The 16,685-nt window shown below is 40.6% G+C and overlaps 1 protein-coding gene and 1 long non-coding RNA gene across 6 annotated transcripts in view; both read right to left on the minus strand.

The window, feature by feature from the left end:
• The window catches only part of tub (TUB bipartite transcription factor), a 121,594-nt gene that overhangs the window by 46,559 nt on the left and 58,350 nt on the right, over positions 1 to 16,685 (minus strand). The gene's annotated exons all lie outside the window — the stretch shown is intronic.
• On the minus strand, positions 1,254 to 16,683 carry LOC139071824 (uncharacterized). 2 transcript variants are annotated; one of them, XR_011521644.1, is made up of 3 exons: positions 2,924 to 16,683; positions 2,114 to 2,387; positions 1,254 to 1,655 (listed from the first exon to the last, which is right to left on the minus strand). It is a non-coding gene; the product is annotated as an uncharacterized lncRNA (long non-coding RNA). The 2 variants fall into 2 exon arrangements; XR_011521643.1 differs by having other exon boundaries at positions 1,254 to 2,387.

Here is a 16,685-nt window from a genome sequence, read left to right on the forward strand (position 1 = left end):
AATCAATTATTTAGTTTACTGGTAACCAGTGTAGATATTTAAGAACCAGACTGATGTGCTTGGTTTTCTTGGTTCTTGTAAAGCCTGGGGCACACAGAAGACAGATGTGCTGTGCCACGGAAGCACCGGGGTTTTGGGAAGTTAAAGGAGACATAACATGCTTTTAAGTTATTCCTTTTTACATCTAAATCCTTCAGTTGGGGGTCTAAAAACAGTGGAACTGCAGTTCTTTGGTCTGATTTCCTCATTATTGTTGCTCTACAGACCCTCATCTACCCCTGTTCTGAGGAGAGTCTTGAGAACGAGCCGTTTTTGGGTACTGTCTCTTTAAACTGGAGGAGGAGCTGTAAACTCCGCCCCCCTCCATAGTGCAGTCCTGTACTCTCCTCCCCCAGTCGGACTTTGTAGTTCTAGAGAAATCATTATTTAGCATAGCAGATTTAGCATAGCATATTAGCATTTTTAAAACACGTGGGGAGAGTAGTTCATCAAGCTGTTTCATGGCTGCTAACTCTCTCATGCATTTGTCTGTAGTCACTCACACACACCCGTCACGGCCGACGGAGGGACAAGCGAGCAGGCACACGCGCTCGCTTGTACACACACACACACAAGGAATGCTGCTTGCTTATTTCTGTAAAAAATATTTAAAAAAATGATACAGCTCATTAAAACACCATTCAAAGAATATATTTTATTAAGATCTCTATCTATATACATACATATAATTATAAATAATTTTATAAGTAGTCTTATTTTATATTGGGTGTCTTAATGGCTGAAAATGGATAAAAAGCAGTTAGATTTTAATTTAAAGATTTGAGATTCTAGTCAAAAATAAAGAACATTCCTCCAAGTGTTCTTTAATGTCATCATTATAATTCTAATGCTTACAACTTTGTTTTTATTGTCTGCAATGCGTAGCCTATATCTTTATTAAATGTGTTTAGCTGTAAAGTGGTAATTCTCTCTAATGTGTACAGAGAGGTGGACATCAGTGCTGCAGTGAAATTCCCAAGATCAGTCTGCTTTGCTAACAAATATAGTTAAATCTTACCTGCATTCTAAATAAATACCGTTAGGTGAAAACATCAGTAGGCATTGAGTTATTGATACAATCCCTAACAGCCAGAATGGAAGAAGAGCATGCTGGGTCATCCTGGACCTGAGCCTGTTCTGTGTATTTACCTACAGGATGCAATAAATGTCTACAAGGCTGAGTTTGGACCATTACATCTAAAAGAAAGCATACAATCAGTGATTTTTTTATTGTTTACATTAATATACAAATTTTCTAAGTATTAACCTCACAGCAAATAAGTAGAACAATATAATAAACAGGCTTTAGTAGTTAAAACAGGCGTTGTGCACACAGGTGCTTTGTGTCTCGGTGCTGGTGGTGTCTAGGTCTCAGAGTTCCTGTCCTCCTGCCGTCTTCTGTTGTCCTCAGGATACGGATTGATGTTTCCTGATGATGAGGGAGGGGCAGTATGTGGGCTTCAAACTGGTCCTGGACAACAGTGGGAGACCTCCGTTGTCTGAATACTGAGACCAGAGAGTTGGTGAGATGCAGATCTTCTCTACCTCATCTAGAAACGGAGTTGGTTCAGGGAAAACTTTTCCAAAGACCAGTTCCATGATGTCATCGCCATATTCTGCAATGATAGACAATAACTTTAATGACATATTTTGTTTACAAGCAGCTTTAGGAAAGTTGTTTCTTTAGCTTTCATGTTTATAGTCACGTTTGTGTTTGTTCACAAGTTCACTTTGCTGCAGTGACTTCATATTTTCCTACAAATGTAATAAAATAGTGACACTAAAATTATACAAATGATTCCTTATGAAAGGAAGCTCATTAGAGAGCAGTGCAGACAGGCTTACTACATACTGCAGCTGTTTTTGTAGGCCAGCTGCTGCTGAATTTGGGGAAAGTTATTCTGCACACATCCAGATCAGATGGTCGATTACAGAAAATAATGTAATTCAATAATTTCTAAACAGACTAAACAAGTAAAACATCAAATAAATCACTCTGCTGTCATCAGACGGAGTGATTCAGGGGGTGAGGTGTTCTTAATGATGAGGGTGGCTGAGGTGTGTCATCACTCACTTTGGTCTGGTCCAGACCGTCTCTTTACTGGTGGGTCTCCTTCCTCAGTAGGTGACGTGAAACGCCAACATCTGAACGTTCTGTGTTCCTTAGAGGAGAAGAAAAGTAACATTAGCAAGCTGGCTAAATTATTTTTTACTAGCATCTCAAGGACTTGGAGAAGCAGATCTTCACTTACCTAAACATCAGACCAGTTTGTCCCAGCTGAGCTCATCAGGGCGTTAGTCTGACAGCCTGTCAGTGAAACACGGCTCCAGACTTCTGGATGTGGACTCTAAAAAGCAAAGGAACATTTTTACTTTGTTTTAATTATTTTACAGGCAATTTTATCAGCTTTCCGACGCTCACGCTCATACAGACGGTGAGCTTTGCTGCGTCTGACTGATGCAGAGTTCGTTTTTATATCTGCAGTGAGACAAAAAACTAACCTCACTTCACTTAGAGATCGTTCTTTAAAACTCTATTAAATCCACTGTGTTGACGCACTTTAATGACTTTGTCACGCTGCATTTTAGCTGATATGGGACTTTATTTACTGGATGCTAAGATTACATCACACTCATGTAGAATAACACACAGGCTCTCTGCTGTTACAATCAGTGGGAGGTTATCATCTGGTGTAAAAGAAGGCGTTGATCAGAAATCACATTTTATTCCACGAAAATCAGCCAAATCCACATTAATCTGGGTGCTAACTTTACTAGCATACTGTGCTAGCGATAGCAAGCCGGATGCTAACGCTTTAGTGCTGCTAATGCCCGTAAATCTAAAGTAAAGTTTGTCGACATTTTAGAGTGATATGAAGCTTACCGCTCTGCTGCTGTGTCCCGGTGCTGCCAAATTCAGATGGAAATAACTCCTTTTAGATAGATGAAGCCCTCAGTACTTAGCCACTAGCCTGGAGACAGAACGAACTAACCACGCGCGCGCGCGCGCACGCACACACACACACACAAACAAACGCAAACACACTACTTTTTCTTCTGTGTTTTTTTAGCAGTAGTGTCATCAGCTCCTGGGTTTAAATACTGCCACACCACCCTTCCTTAAAACGAGGAACAGTTTTGAGCTGTGTGTGGCTAAAATAACCAGACATTCTGCATTTTTCCAATAGGACTACAAAAAATCTTAGCGAGAAGAAAAAATGGCGGATTGGCTCTGTGTTTAGCGAGGGCCATTACCATATTTGGTAGTTATCCTCACTAAATTAATTACTGATGTAATAGATAATGTAAAAACTGAACGGGTGGACAAATATGCCCAAAACTTAATTATTAAATATCTAAATAGCAACTCCAGTGAATAATATAAGCCTTTTTGCTCACTTAGACACTTAAAATGTGAAACACACCGTGTTAATGGATAAAAAAGTGGGTTTTTCATGATATGTCTCCTTTAAATGGTCACAAAGGACTTGCTACGCCCCTGAACACTTCTTGGAAAATCGCACAGTCACATGTGTAAGGGTTAAAGAGTTACATTTTAATTAATGACCATTGGACATTAAAGATCCATATCTAGTATGGACCCCATCTAATGGACACTGGGCTATTTAAATCAGAAGAGTAGTTATTTTTATTACAGGGAAATTAAATAAACACTTTGCATGAACTGAGAGACAAGAGAAGAGAGAGAGACTTCCAAACATTTAAGAAAATTTATTATCTAAATGGTTTTAAACAGTTTAACAGTACTAACTCTCTAATGATGGATGCTTGTGGAATGGAATGTGAGGTGAAGTGTGTGTTGGTGCGATGTCAGTTAAAAACCTCCGTTCCGGAGAAGCGAGTCTGAGTGGGAGATGATGTTTTGCTCCTAACTGATCAACGTTTGAACCGTGGTCATAAAACAACATGAGACGCCATCTGTGTCGCTCTACATACCCTTCAGTGAGACTCCCGTACAGATCAGGCTGCCAGGTCCACGGACCCTCCTCTGGTACTGGAGCCGATGAAACAGCGTCGACAGCACGACAAACCAGTCTAGTCTCCAGGTAAAAAGCGACAGGTGTTTCACAGTGTCAAAGGGACCCCCCTTTGGGTCAGCGAGTTCAGCTTTTATTTTGAAGGAAACGTTGTTTTGTTGATAACGACAGGATTTCCCAGCTTGGCAGTTCTAGCTTAAAAAGAAAAGTATAGATGGCCGGTCCATACTTCACTTAGCATGCAATGAACTTCAGGGGATCTCGAGATCTCGTTGAATACTGAACTTAAAATGGCGTTGTTCTGTTTTATTAATCTTGATGTTTATGATTCTGGACGAATCACAGCTGGCAGATTAAACAAACACCCCAGAGACTCTGCCATGCTTCAGACATGAAGGTTCTGATTGGATTTGCGACAGGAATGTGTCATGATTATTTATCTTTGTGTATCAGTGTGTCTAGTGGCTAGAATAAGTCATTTACTTATTAAAACATTAATCATAACATTGTGATTTCACAGATCGGTCACATGGTCATTATTGACCAACACTTTGATGGATTAGCTTTATTAAAATAGAGTTCCTTGATTAATTAAAAGAAAATAGTTCATTCTTCGTTCTTCTGTCTTCATTGCTGGAACGTAAACAGTTTAGAAGCGAATGCATGACCTTGAGGCTGTTTCATGCACACTGACACTGTGTCAAAAGGAAACAGCTGTTAGAGGGTAGACATAGCTCCTTCATCACGTTACACATGGGACTTGAACAGGAAGTGACTCTTTTGTTTAAACGTGATCAGACTTGCCGTTGTGTTTTGAGGTACTCAAATTCATTAAAAATGGGTAAGTACGCTATTTATTAGTGCTATGGCCACCAGCCTGGCCTCTGGTGATCCAGGAGCCAGGATCACTCAGCTCCGGTGATCAGCCAGACACCGCCCCTCCTCCTCCTCTCCTCCAGGCTGCTGATGAGCAAAGCTGAATCTCTCTGATGAGCCACACCCCGGATAAAAGGCAGTGCCATCCAGCAGTCTACGAGGCAGCAGTGCAGGGGTTCGTTCAGCTGTCCTCCAGGCCTTGCTTTGTTTTAAACCCCTTTGTGCTTTGGGATGAGTTTTAACTATAATGGTTTTAACTTAGAGTGGTGAGTTTTAACTAACTTTAAAACTCTGAGATAATCCAATAGGATCTTTTGGTAAGACCACTTAACGGTCTTGGTATGGGTAATTCCCTCTTGGATGTCAACTCATGTTTGACTTGGTTATGATCTCAGTGATCTCTGGTTTTGTTTTCTTAAAGGTTAACTCTGTTCTGGTTTTAAGACTTGTATCAACTTAGTGGATTTTAATCAAATCAAATCAAACTTTATTTATATAGCACCATTCATACAATAGATGCATGTCACAGTGCTTTACAAATTAAAATGACCCCACATTCCCTCCGTCCCCATAAATATAAACGCATTATAATGTATCCCCCATTACACTCATCGTTTGACATGTACACACACAAACACACGCTCAAAGACGTGAGATAAAAAATGGAACACACTGGAATGAGTTCAGATGAGCCAGACAAGCTAAGTTAAGGAAACACCATCAGGGGAGCCATCTGCCCCAACAGCAGCAGATCCACAGCAGCAGCCGTGGCACTGACACAGTGCGCCCAGGGGAGGGAGGGAGGGCGGAGACCCTCACCTTCACCCAGGCACATCCAGAAAGCGCCCAGGCTGCCACAGCCGACCACTGCCCCTGGGGCAGAGGGCTCCCACAGAGGAAACACTGGAAAACGAGGTGGAAAATAAGGTTAAAATATAAGATGGTAAAATTTTGGTAGAATAGAACGTTTAAAGATAAAATGAATAAAGCACCTTCTAGTTTTGGTAAAACTTTTAACACGTTTTAACCAGGTGTCTTAATTATTGATAAGTTGTCTTTTAATTTTAACCTTTTTTTTAATCAATACTGTAATCAAGTAGCACTTCTAAGCTTCTCATCCATGTTTTGGTGGTTGGGTTTGTGCCGTAGAGCCGTTCCGCGTCGTAATGTCTGTTGTAATGTACTCCACAATGTTGTAAACAGCTGCGCTTGAAATAGAACTGGCGCCTATCTTCAGCACCTCCGTGCGAACCAGCGTTGCTGGGATGTGGCGTTAAACTCCCCGTGTAGCTACTCTCAGTAACCATAACGACTTCTTTTTAAAATGACGGCGCAGGCATGACGTGGTGCAGAACATCTGTCTTCTGTGTGGCCCAGGCGTTAAGACTTTAACAGTAGCTTTCTGAATAAGCTGCAGTTGCTTCACAGCTGAGAAGACCAGCAAAAAGTTCAATGCAGTAGTCTAGCCTATAACATAATTAGGCTTAAAGGGACATAACATGCTCATTTACAAACATTATTACAGAAGGTAAGTTTAGAGTTGTGGATCAGTCTGGGGAAATTACTTCCTCGCTGTTTTTCTTAATTCAAACTCCTACTTTATGGTGAGACACTAAGAAATGTCAGTTTGGTTAGATACAAGACACACTTGGTTCTAACTAAGAGAAGCCTTAAGTGAATGAAATTGGTGATAAATCTCTATCTCCATGTGATTTCTACACCTATATGTCCTCCATCCTTTGTGTTCCACACAAACATTCTCACATGTTCCCCAGTTGTGAGAACTTGGAGTCCACCCATGGGAAGGAAATGCATGAATTGCCAGTGTAATGGAAAGTCAAGAAAAAACAGTAAAGCTCTGGTGTTGTCACATAAAAACAGCAGGAATACAGAAGTTTAAAAACTTTGACCACCAACATGAAAGCCACGAAAAGGGCGAAGTATTTTTGACGTCCTGGTTATCTGGAGGACTCGGTAAATTACATTTGTGGTAAACAACCACAGATCAAGCACAGCACAATGACAACATATCCAATTATGAATGCATTTGAGACAATATGTGTTCCACAAACAAAGTTACAATTTGACAGACACCAGTAAACGTCCTCCCCCTCAGGCATCAACAACACATAATTCATATGGTCTTCTCCTGACTCTTTCCATCCTAAAATCTCTGCTTCTCTTATCAATGAAACTCTAATTATTAGGTGACCTTGACTGAATCTCGCTTTGATAAAGTCTGCATGAACCAAATTCTGGACGGGAAAAAAGAAAATTCCAAAACTATAGGATTTTCATCCCAACACAAGAGATTTCTGCATCCGGTCTTCACCCCAGAGTCCTAAATCACCAGCGGCAAACTCGTTCATTGTTCCTGAAGCTTTCTGCAGTCCTCTGAAAAACCTCCACGGCTTTAATTAGAGATTTATGCAGATGATAGGGAGAGAATGAGCCAGAACACAGGAGGAAAGATGAAAGGCAGAGAGGTAGAGGTGTCCCTTGATGTGTGATGAGCGTAGAAATTACATTTTTCAGCACTGTGACAGGTTTTCAGGCGTCTGCGCTCCATCCTACTCATTTATTTAGGCGCTTACTTTCAGACAATCATGAAGCTTTCAATCAGTGAACTATGGAAAAAGAAGGCTGGAGCACTCGGGTCAAAATAAAAATATTTAATTGGTGCAAATAAATTAACTAAGATTTCGACATTTCTTCGTCAAGACTTAAAGCTCAAACGTTGCAACCTGTTTTTATACAGGTGTTTGTAGGCTAATGAAACAGAAAGCATTCTAGTCAAGAGCTCATTGGTTTTGGAGTTGGGGGTTGCAGAAGAGGAGGAGTCTGTGTCTGTCCAATGTCAGTCAGACATGACTTTAGCCGTAACTCTGACGAAGACAACAATGTCGAAAAGTTAGTTCATTTATTTGCACCACTTAAATATTTTTACTTTGATCTCATTCAAAACCCAGAGCTTGTAACCATTGGTGATGGTTGGAGCATAGATGGACCGGTAAATCGAGAGCTTCGTCCTGCGGATCAGCTCTCTCTGTACTAAAACAGACCGGTACAACGGCAGCATCACTGCAGACACAGCACCAATCCAACTATCGAGCTCCCGATCAAGCTTTCCCTCACTTGTGAACAAAACCCCGAGATGCTTCAACTCCTCCACTTGAGGAAGGACTTCATCTCTGACCCAGAGAAGGCATTCTACCCTTTTCCGACTCAAGACTATGGTCTCGGCTTTAGAGGAGCTGATGCTCATTTCATCTACTTTACACTCTGCTATGAACCCCTCTAAAGAAAGTAACAGCACCACATCATCTGCAAAAAGTAGGGACCTGATTCTTAGGCCACCAAGACATATGGTAAAAGTAATTTAGTCTCATGATTTTTACTCTCATACGTTTCAGTCAGCCCCCAACCGCTTTACTCTGCTACCTGCAGATACTAAGGGGCAACAATGGCTTAGGAGTGAGAAGTTTTCCCAATTGTTACTGGGTTGCCAGTTCAAAACCATGTCAGTCGTTGTGTCCTTGGGCAAGAGGTACCCGACGGCAGCTACAATGTAGGTCATCACCATCAGTGTGTGGATGTGTAAATGACTGTAATGTAAAGGGATTTGGAGTCCCTGACGTGCAAAGATGGCTGGACTTTCTATTAAGTGGGATCTCTGGATATTTTAGGTTTTACAGAATCAGAAAACTTCTCTTCCCACACTTTGCATTTGAGATAAAGCCTACTGGGGGTCAGAGTGCTTATCGAACCAACCTTTCAAATTACTAGCCTGGAAAGCCATCCTATGTAAATATGTGGGTTAAGTGAAACTGACTGGTCGTGTTTACTTAAATTTTCATTGTTGTTGCCGGCCAGGGCTCAGCTCACATTCGATACAAGATCGTAACATCAGCATCTGTTGCGCGAAGGAAGTTTTCCACTGCAATAATATTATTATTATTAAGCTGGGCAGCACAAATGCAACAATATTTACGCACTGTTATGCTGCCACAACACATTGAAAAGACACTGTGGCAGCAACCTGATTTACCACCACTACTAGTCTTTTGAAGGTGTCTAAAGAAAAGCCCAAGTCCAAATGGTCAAAAGTTTATGCTAAAGCCGTTTCAAACGAGCTCTGCCCCTGAGCCGAAGACATCTTCTATGTAAGAACAAATACAGTGCTAAAGTAAACACAGATATTCAGTCTAGTGTTAGCCTGTCCTGCCAGACTCTTCCCCTGTTTAATTCTGCACAGAGAAAGGGTCTGGGAACTCTCCTAATAACCTCACCCCCTGAGAATTCTAACCGAGCCAATCAGCACTGAGTATCGTACATCACACACCATAATGCCGAGTTTGTCATAAACATGGCGACTGAAGCTGAGTTCGCTGCGGCTCTATCCTCCTTTCTAAATGACTTGAACACGTCTTTAAAAACACAAGTAGACGCGCTAAAAGCATTTCTTCTAAAAAAAAAATAATAAAGATGTGTGCGCTGTTGCCAGGTGCCATTTTTGACTACAGCTAAAAAAAACTACAGCGTCGCGTGGTATGGTTTGCATTTCTGTCTTGTTTCTGATTGGTTATTTTTGAGCTGCCTAGTCCCGCCCCTCAAGTGCCTCTCTGCCTGTGAGTAATCAAACTCTTTCTCTGTGCAGAATTAAACAGAGGACGAGTCTGGCAGGCCAGGCTAGTCTAGTGTGCCCTGCAGAGAAACACTTATGTGTTTAGGGCATCACTTCTGCCTTTATTTTAACAAGAATTTTAGGTGTGTATTCACTTGAAGAATAAAATAAATGCTGTATGTTTCCCAACCTAATCACTAAAAAAAATCTAATCCTGAAAAATCAAGAAATGTGTGGCTGAAGTCAGACTGCTAAATAACAGTTAAAACAAAACAAGATTGTGTCTTTACCAGACCATATTTATGACAAACCAAAGAAATGGTCCAGCCTCTATCCATGAAGAGTCTGTGTCCTGTCATTGTTCTTTGTTTACCACCAAATGCACTCTTCACTGTCAATCAGACGCAAGAAATAACCACTAAAACATTCAAAAGGATATTTAAGCCTTTTATTTCTCTGTCAAACCATTTGGTTGATATACAGTGTGCCACGGATGAAAGAGGAGCCCACACAGCTGCAATAACACATATTTACAACCATTTTCTGTCAGACATACTAACAAAAAAGCACTCTGACTGCAATCAGAGTGATCAAGTGTGAAAATAGGCATCAGACGGTAAGATGATCACACAAACATGACGGCACTAGAGTGGGTCAAACAGCTTATTATCATGTGAAGAGTCTGGTCATTCTGGCCCAGATGGGTTTCAGATAGCTTCATATTCTGTGGAAGGAGGATATGAACAGAAACCAGTTGTAATTAAAATCTATTTTGTAGGGATGCATCGATGACTCAGCAGGTGAATGTGATCAAATGTTTTAACCTCGACTGAAGACGACGGGAAGATCTAAGATCCAACTTGGTCCTTGAAGACACCAAAGTTTAGATCTGCTAATTTACACACCTCCTATGTCAAAATCTTTGAAGATAAAGACTCAACGTTGCCAACCTTTTGTGTCTTTAGGTGTTTAAAGACAGCCGCAGAAGAAAGGCTACTTTTAAGATGGCTACTAAAGAGAAATCTGGATTTTCTAGAAGGATGTCTGCCGTTTGTCAAGTTTGATTTCCTTTTATTTGAAGCTGCCACTTTCACAGGACATATCTAAATTCAGTGCAGTTTGTGAAAATTTCCATTTCAAATTCACAATTTCATAAATCTTACAGTAAATCACAGCAGCGGTTTTATTTACTAAATATTTTTGTTAGATGGTGTCTTTAAAATGATGCCTGTAGAGACTGTAGGGACAGCAGTAGCTAAGGAGGTTGAGCGAGTTGTCCAATAAACTGAAGGTTGCAGGTTCGATCCCGGCTCTGACCAGAGAATGCTGCTGTTGTGTCCCTGGGCAAGACACTTAAAGGTAGTGGCCAGACCCGGCATTAAAATTGTAGAAATATAGTATGACTACTCTTTACCATCTATATAAATACGAACTGGGTTCAGTTTTTCATTATGTTAAGGAATTTAGTCATAAATCATTACAGAAAATCAAAACTCTCTCCTCCAGGCAGTGAAGAACTGTGTTTTGCATACGTCATACTAGGTAGCTGCTGTTGCTAGCATGGTAAATCACTGTATTTCGCTTATTATCGTGCTCCTAATTAAAACAGAAAATTGCGTTTACAGCTGCAGCTAAAGGTCTGAGCCATATGTCCGTGTCCTACACGTATTTTTAACTAACAAAGGTTTGATCTAAAATAATAACCTACCAGGGGCGAGCGCACACGGACACACACACACACACACACACACACACACACACACACACACACACACACACACGTGACACGCACTGGTCAACATCATATATATTTGTCTTGTACCACATCATTTTTAATCTGAAGCTACATATTAAGCATATTCAGGGCAGAGTATTGTTCCTGTTAGTGTTTAGTGTGAGATGATAGTATATATTCCCTTTCTTTCTCCAACAACTTTACCTGATAAGCTAACTTTAGGCAAACCAGCAGCACAACAAATATTTTCAAATAAGACTCACAAACCCGAGTCAACACCAGTCTCATCAAAGCTGGGGTTCTGTCGTTGTACTTTTTGTCTAAAAAACGTCCTTATGTCTATCTTCACTCATGTGTTTCAGGCAGAGAGTGTAGAAGAAGCCAGCTGCTGAAGGGCTTCTTCTTCAGTGGTGGAGGCTCAGGCAGGCTGTATACAAAATACTGCTAGCTGCTCCCTCTCTGTTGGACTTTAGTACTGCATGTTACTTCCGCGTTTTAGATCCGGGGCTTTTCATAAAACATTCGGGGCTTGAGCCCAAGTAGTCAGGCCTAACACCGCCCCTGTAACCTACATCTATTAATCCATTTAGAACCGCACCGGTACTCCAGAGTCCCGTTAGCATGACTGCCGCAGCACTAACATTGTTAGCTCCGGTAAAGGAATAAACAAATAATTTGTGAAAGCTATCAGACACACACACACACACACACAGATATAATCTAAAAGATGATCCCCATTTTTCAACCTCCAACTGACCCTTTGCACGTGACGTCACGCCACTCATGTGACCGCCCCCTTCGCCATGATGGACGGCAAAAAGACCATTTACACCCGTAGAAACTCCAGTGAAGGTAGTCAAAACAAGCCAGTTTGTAGCCTTTTATCGCTTTTATTTAGTAGATTTGACAGTAAAATGGTTTAGCTTGCTGCGTGGTTGGCTGCACTGAGACAAGGACGTAAACTCAACTCGTTTTTTCTTTTTAATAGCTTTGATGGAGACTGAGGATGGAGATGAACTGCAGCGATCAATCAATCAAGCGGACTAGCAGTCCTCAGATTTGTAGCGAACATGTTTTTACCGGGTAAGATTAACGTTCATTTATTTCAAAAGGAAGACAGGGACAGGGATAAATGTGATGTATTTATACAAGTTATTGATAATCCTGATGGATGGGTATTTCACTACGGAGGATGCTCGTCGTCCACTGTAGTGTAAAGCGAGACAATTATTAACAATATTAAAGCTCCGATGTATGATTACGTGTGTTAAAATTATCTTATTTATTTATATGAGCGTCACCGTTCAGAGGTCTTCTCAATCCGGTGAGAGAGCAGCAGCTGAACCCGGTAACACCACCAGCAACAGAAGCTGGTAGGGATCCGGACTTTTTAAAAATCAGCTTTGGTGTAAAGTGAAACACTGTTTACAACATAAAGTTATAAATCCAGAGGGGTGAATTTAGGCAAAGTCAGCAACATGTTTACATCGGTGAACAGCTGCAGAGAGAACGTAAGCTAACGTTGGTAAGCTAGTTAACGTACCGCTCTCTATGAGCCCCCGCTAGATGCGCTACTTCTTCTGATAACTGAACTGGGCATGAACTAGTTGAAGGAATGCTGGAGGAGTTTTGTTTTTGTTTTGATCGCAAAAACAATTTCAGGCTCTACTTTTCCCTTTGTTTAGTAATCGTGTCGCTCACTGTTTACATGCTTTTGCCGTCCACCATGGTGGACCCACGTGATTACGTGACGTCGGTGCAAAGGGTCAATAGGACCGGTAGAACCTCCGTGTCATCCAATAAGTAAACACGAACAGAGACGATGGAGTTTACTTATTGGATCGTGCATGGGACTGCATCATCGGAGAGGGGAGAGCGGGCAGCAGAGGGCGACAACGTCCTCTGCTGCTCGTGGATAAACGGAGTAGGAAGTGACGCCACCATCAGCATCAGCTCTGAGGATGTTTGCAGCCGCAAACGAAACGTCAGCAAGGTAAAGAAAAAACCTTATCTGTGTTTAAAAAAGGAACCAAAAATGGAATTTGAAGACAAACACACCAAGAACATACAAAAGACAACTAGAAAAGTTCTGATTCTGAAAGTAAAAACTCCCATATGGAAGATCGCATGTGTGATTTAGCACTGAGCAGTGGTGAGTGTACAGAGTAGGAAACATGTCAGATTATATTTTTGTTGATTGGCAATAGTGTGCTTATACAGTGGCTACGAAAAGTATTCAGACCCCTGTCAATGTTTCACTCTTTGTTATATTGCAGCCATTTGCTAAAATGAATTAAATTAATTTTTTTCCTCATTAATGTACACAAAGCACCCCATATTGACAGAAAAACACAGAATTTTTTAAATATATGCAGATTTATTAAAAAAGAAAAACTGCGAAGACAAGATGACTGGTTGCAATCAAGGGAACGATGAATGCGGCCAAATACAGGGATATCCCGGATAAGACCCTTCTGACTGCTAAGACCTCAGACTTGGCTGAAGGTTTACCTTCCAACATGAAAATGACACTGTTTGTGATTATTTCACTGTAGAGTTCTTACAAACTGCCCATTTAAACATTTAGACTAAAGAAATAAAAACTGATCGTGAAATTATTCAAATGCAGATTTAATTTATTACTGTTGGTGGGAGTTTGAACATTAAAAGGCACTAACACCTTTAAAACAGCCTTACACACGTCACCAGCTCTCACACAGTACGCGTCACTGAATGACACCAAATGAAGATAAATTTTTCATTTGCATGGTGTCAGCCATGAAATTCTCCAGCGTGAAGAGAAAATTAATCTGATGTGCACTCCACAGATGCAAATTGACCTTGAAGGAATAAAAATAATAATGCCTACACTCTTTAGATCCTACTTATTTCTTCCACTAAGATTTTTGAACGAATGGACCAAAAAATAGAACTGGGACAAGAGCTAACAGTTTGACATCTCCTTCCTGCCAGAGACAAGCCAGAGCAAGAGATTTAGTCCTCTAATGCTTAAACAGCTAATCTGGTGAATTTGCGCCCTACAGAGAGGTAACCATTGTGCAATGATGGCTGCCTCTTTGTGGAAGCGTGCGTTTCCGAGATATGCTCTCCTCATTATGGTGATTTTTTTATGAATCCATGCTCTGTACAGCTGTATGAGCCAACTCTGCTCAGATGCACATGCACTTTTAACAACAGCTCCACCCAGACATCTCTCTAGCCTTAAGCAGCTTACTTTAGTTTTATCTTTTTTGTATCTTGGCTTTTAAAAAAATATATTGATTATATTTTATTGCAAATGTTAACCAACAAGGAGGCCAACAATAATCTGAACAATAATCCTTTATTTAGGTGGATTTATTTGAATGTAGTGATATAAAGACTGATTTCTATCAAAATAAAGAACAGATTTTAACTATCTTATAGAAACCAGGAGCCAATGGCCTCAAAACCAGTGGGTGAAACCATGGCGATAGGCTTTTAATCAGAACCAAGAGTCAGCAACATTGGTTCTGCACTTGATGATTAGTGCAGAAACAGGTTTGACAACAGGGGGCTGTAAGCTCATTAGTATTCAAGTTAAACAGTTATTTAACAAAAAAATAATATCACCTAAAAATGGTAGGATCAGCATGGCCCAGCAGAAGCTCCACACATGACTGCAGATGTAAAAAACATTGTCAGACACAGAAACCTCCTGAGTGAGTGAAACACAATCTAGATAGACCTACGGAGCTACATTAAAGGGGCATTATGGAAGTTTGACAGCCAAAACATGTATAGAAATAATAAATGTCTTCTTCGTACATTCTCCTGCAATGCCCTGGTCCTGTAGAATGAGCCCTGGCATTTTTACTGTGATTGCCTGTTTTTCTGTAAAATCACAGAAAAAGAGAGATGCTCGGGTCGAGCAGGCTGCTTCATGCGCGTTCACGCTCAGGCAGAGCCCGTAGCATTTGCTATCCGTAGCTTTAGCAGCAGAGAGTGAGGTAGTGCCAACTCAGCGACTTTGTCACTGTTCCTAATGCCTAGTGATGAACCTAGCTACATTTCTGAGGACCTTTAGCTACTTTCTTCTAGATATTTTCTGCAAATTAGCAACAAAATAGCCATTTTCGCTCCAAACCGTTCTTTGAACATTGTTTCAGCTATCATTAAGGATATAAATATTACAGATACAAAAGACGTCACTGGTGCTATAGCTCATCTAGTAAGACGGCGGACTCTCGTGCAGAAGAACCGGGTTTGATTCTGGATATGAACATATTTTCTTTTTTACATTAATGGTATATTTTTTTACAGTAAGATGCCCAAATTTTTATTTGAGACTCGCCGAACGGCATTGAATTCACAGATAAAAAAGATATGGGTTCAACTTTCATTTTGGAACAATTTTTCAAGCAAGGGAAGGGAATGATCTGAGCATGCAGGAGGACTGACCCATCATAAACCATTGTCAGCTGTGCTGAAGAGAAAGGTACAGAACCAAATTATGTAATTAATTAGCTGCACGTTGTCCTGTCCTCCGGGCCACACACACACACACACACAGACACACACACACACACACACACACACACACACACATGGGATTGTCTCAGCTGTTCTTTTCGTTAAGGAGTGTGCACGTACAGCATGTGCGCCTTGTGCACTATTGAAGCTGCTGTTATGCTTTTGGCCTGAGGGGGCAATCGCGAGCATAAAAATTCAAAACTCCGTAAAGTCCCTTTAATCTGATTTATCTATCTATTTTTATCTATGTCTATATAGACATATTTATCTAGATACTGTATACCGTATCTACATATTTATATCTATAATGACATTTAGCTCCTTAGTTCTATATAGATTATCATGTCACAACCTGAGGAGGTTTCTGAGTCTGTATGTATTAATATATATATATATATATATATATATGTGTGTGTGTGTGAGTGTGTGTGTGTGTGTGTGTGTGTGTGTGTGTGTGTGTGTGTGTGTGTGTGTGTAGAGAGAGAGACATGGATATTTATATCTAGATCTATCTATCTATCTATCTATCTATCGATCTATCGATAGATCGATAGATCGATAGATGATAGATCGATAGATAGATAGATAGATAGATAGATAGATAGATAGATAGATAGATAGATAGATAGATAGATGAAATAACAAATCAATTTAATAAGTAAATTCTGCAGGCAAAACTATAAAAACATCTGCTGCAGTCACATTTTATTCTTAGCACAGCAAAAAATAAATAAATAAAAAAAGAAAGAAATCCAGTGTCCAACACTTTGATTTGATCACTGCCGTGTTCTCCTCATCGGTCTGATCTCCTTGTCAGACACTGACACAACCAAACACACACACGCACACACACGCTGAACCCCAGCTCTGGCTCTGTGCTGTTTCGTGTGTTCATGAGTGC

This window comes from Nothobranchius furzeri, chromosome 9, assembly GCF_043380555.1.
Source record: "Nothobranchius furzeri strain GRZ-AD chromosome 9, NfurGRZ-RIMD1, whole genome shotgun sequence".
Taxonomy (NCBI): domain Eukaryota; kingdom Metazoa; phylum Chordata; class Actinopteri; order Cyprinodontiformes; family Nothobranchiidae; genus Nothobranchius; species Nothobranchius furzeri.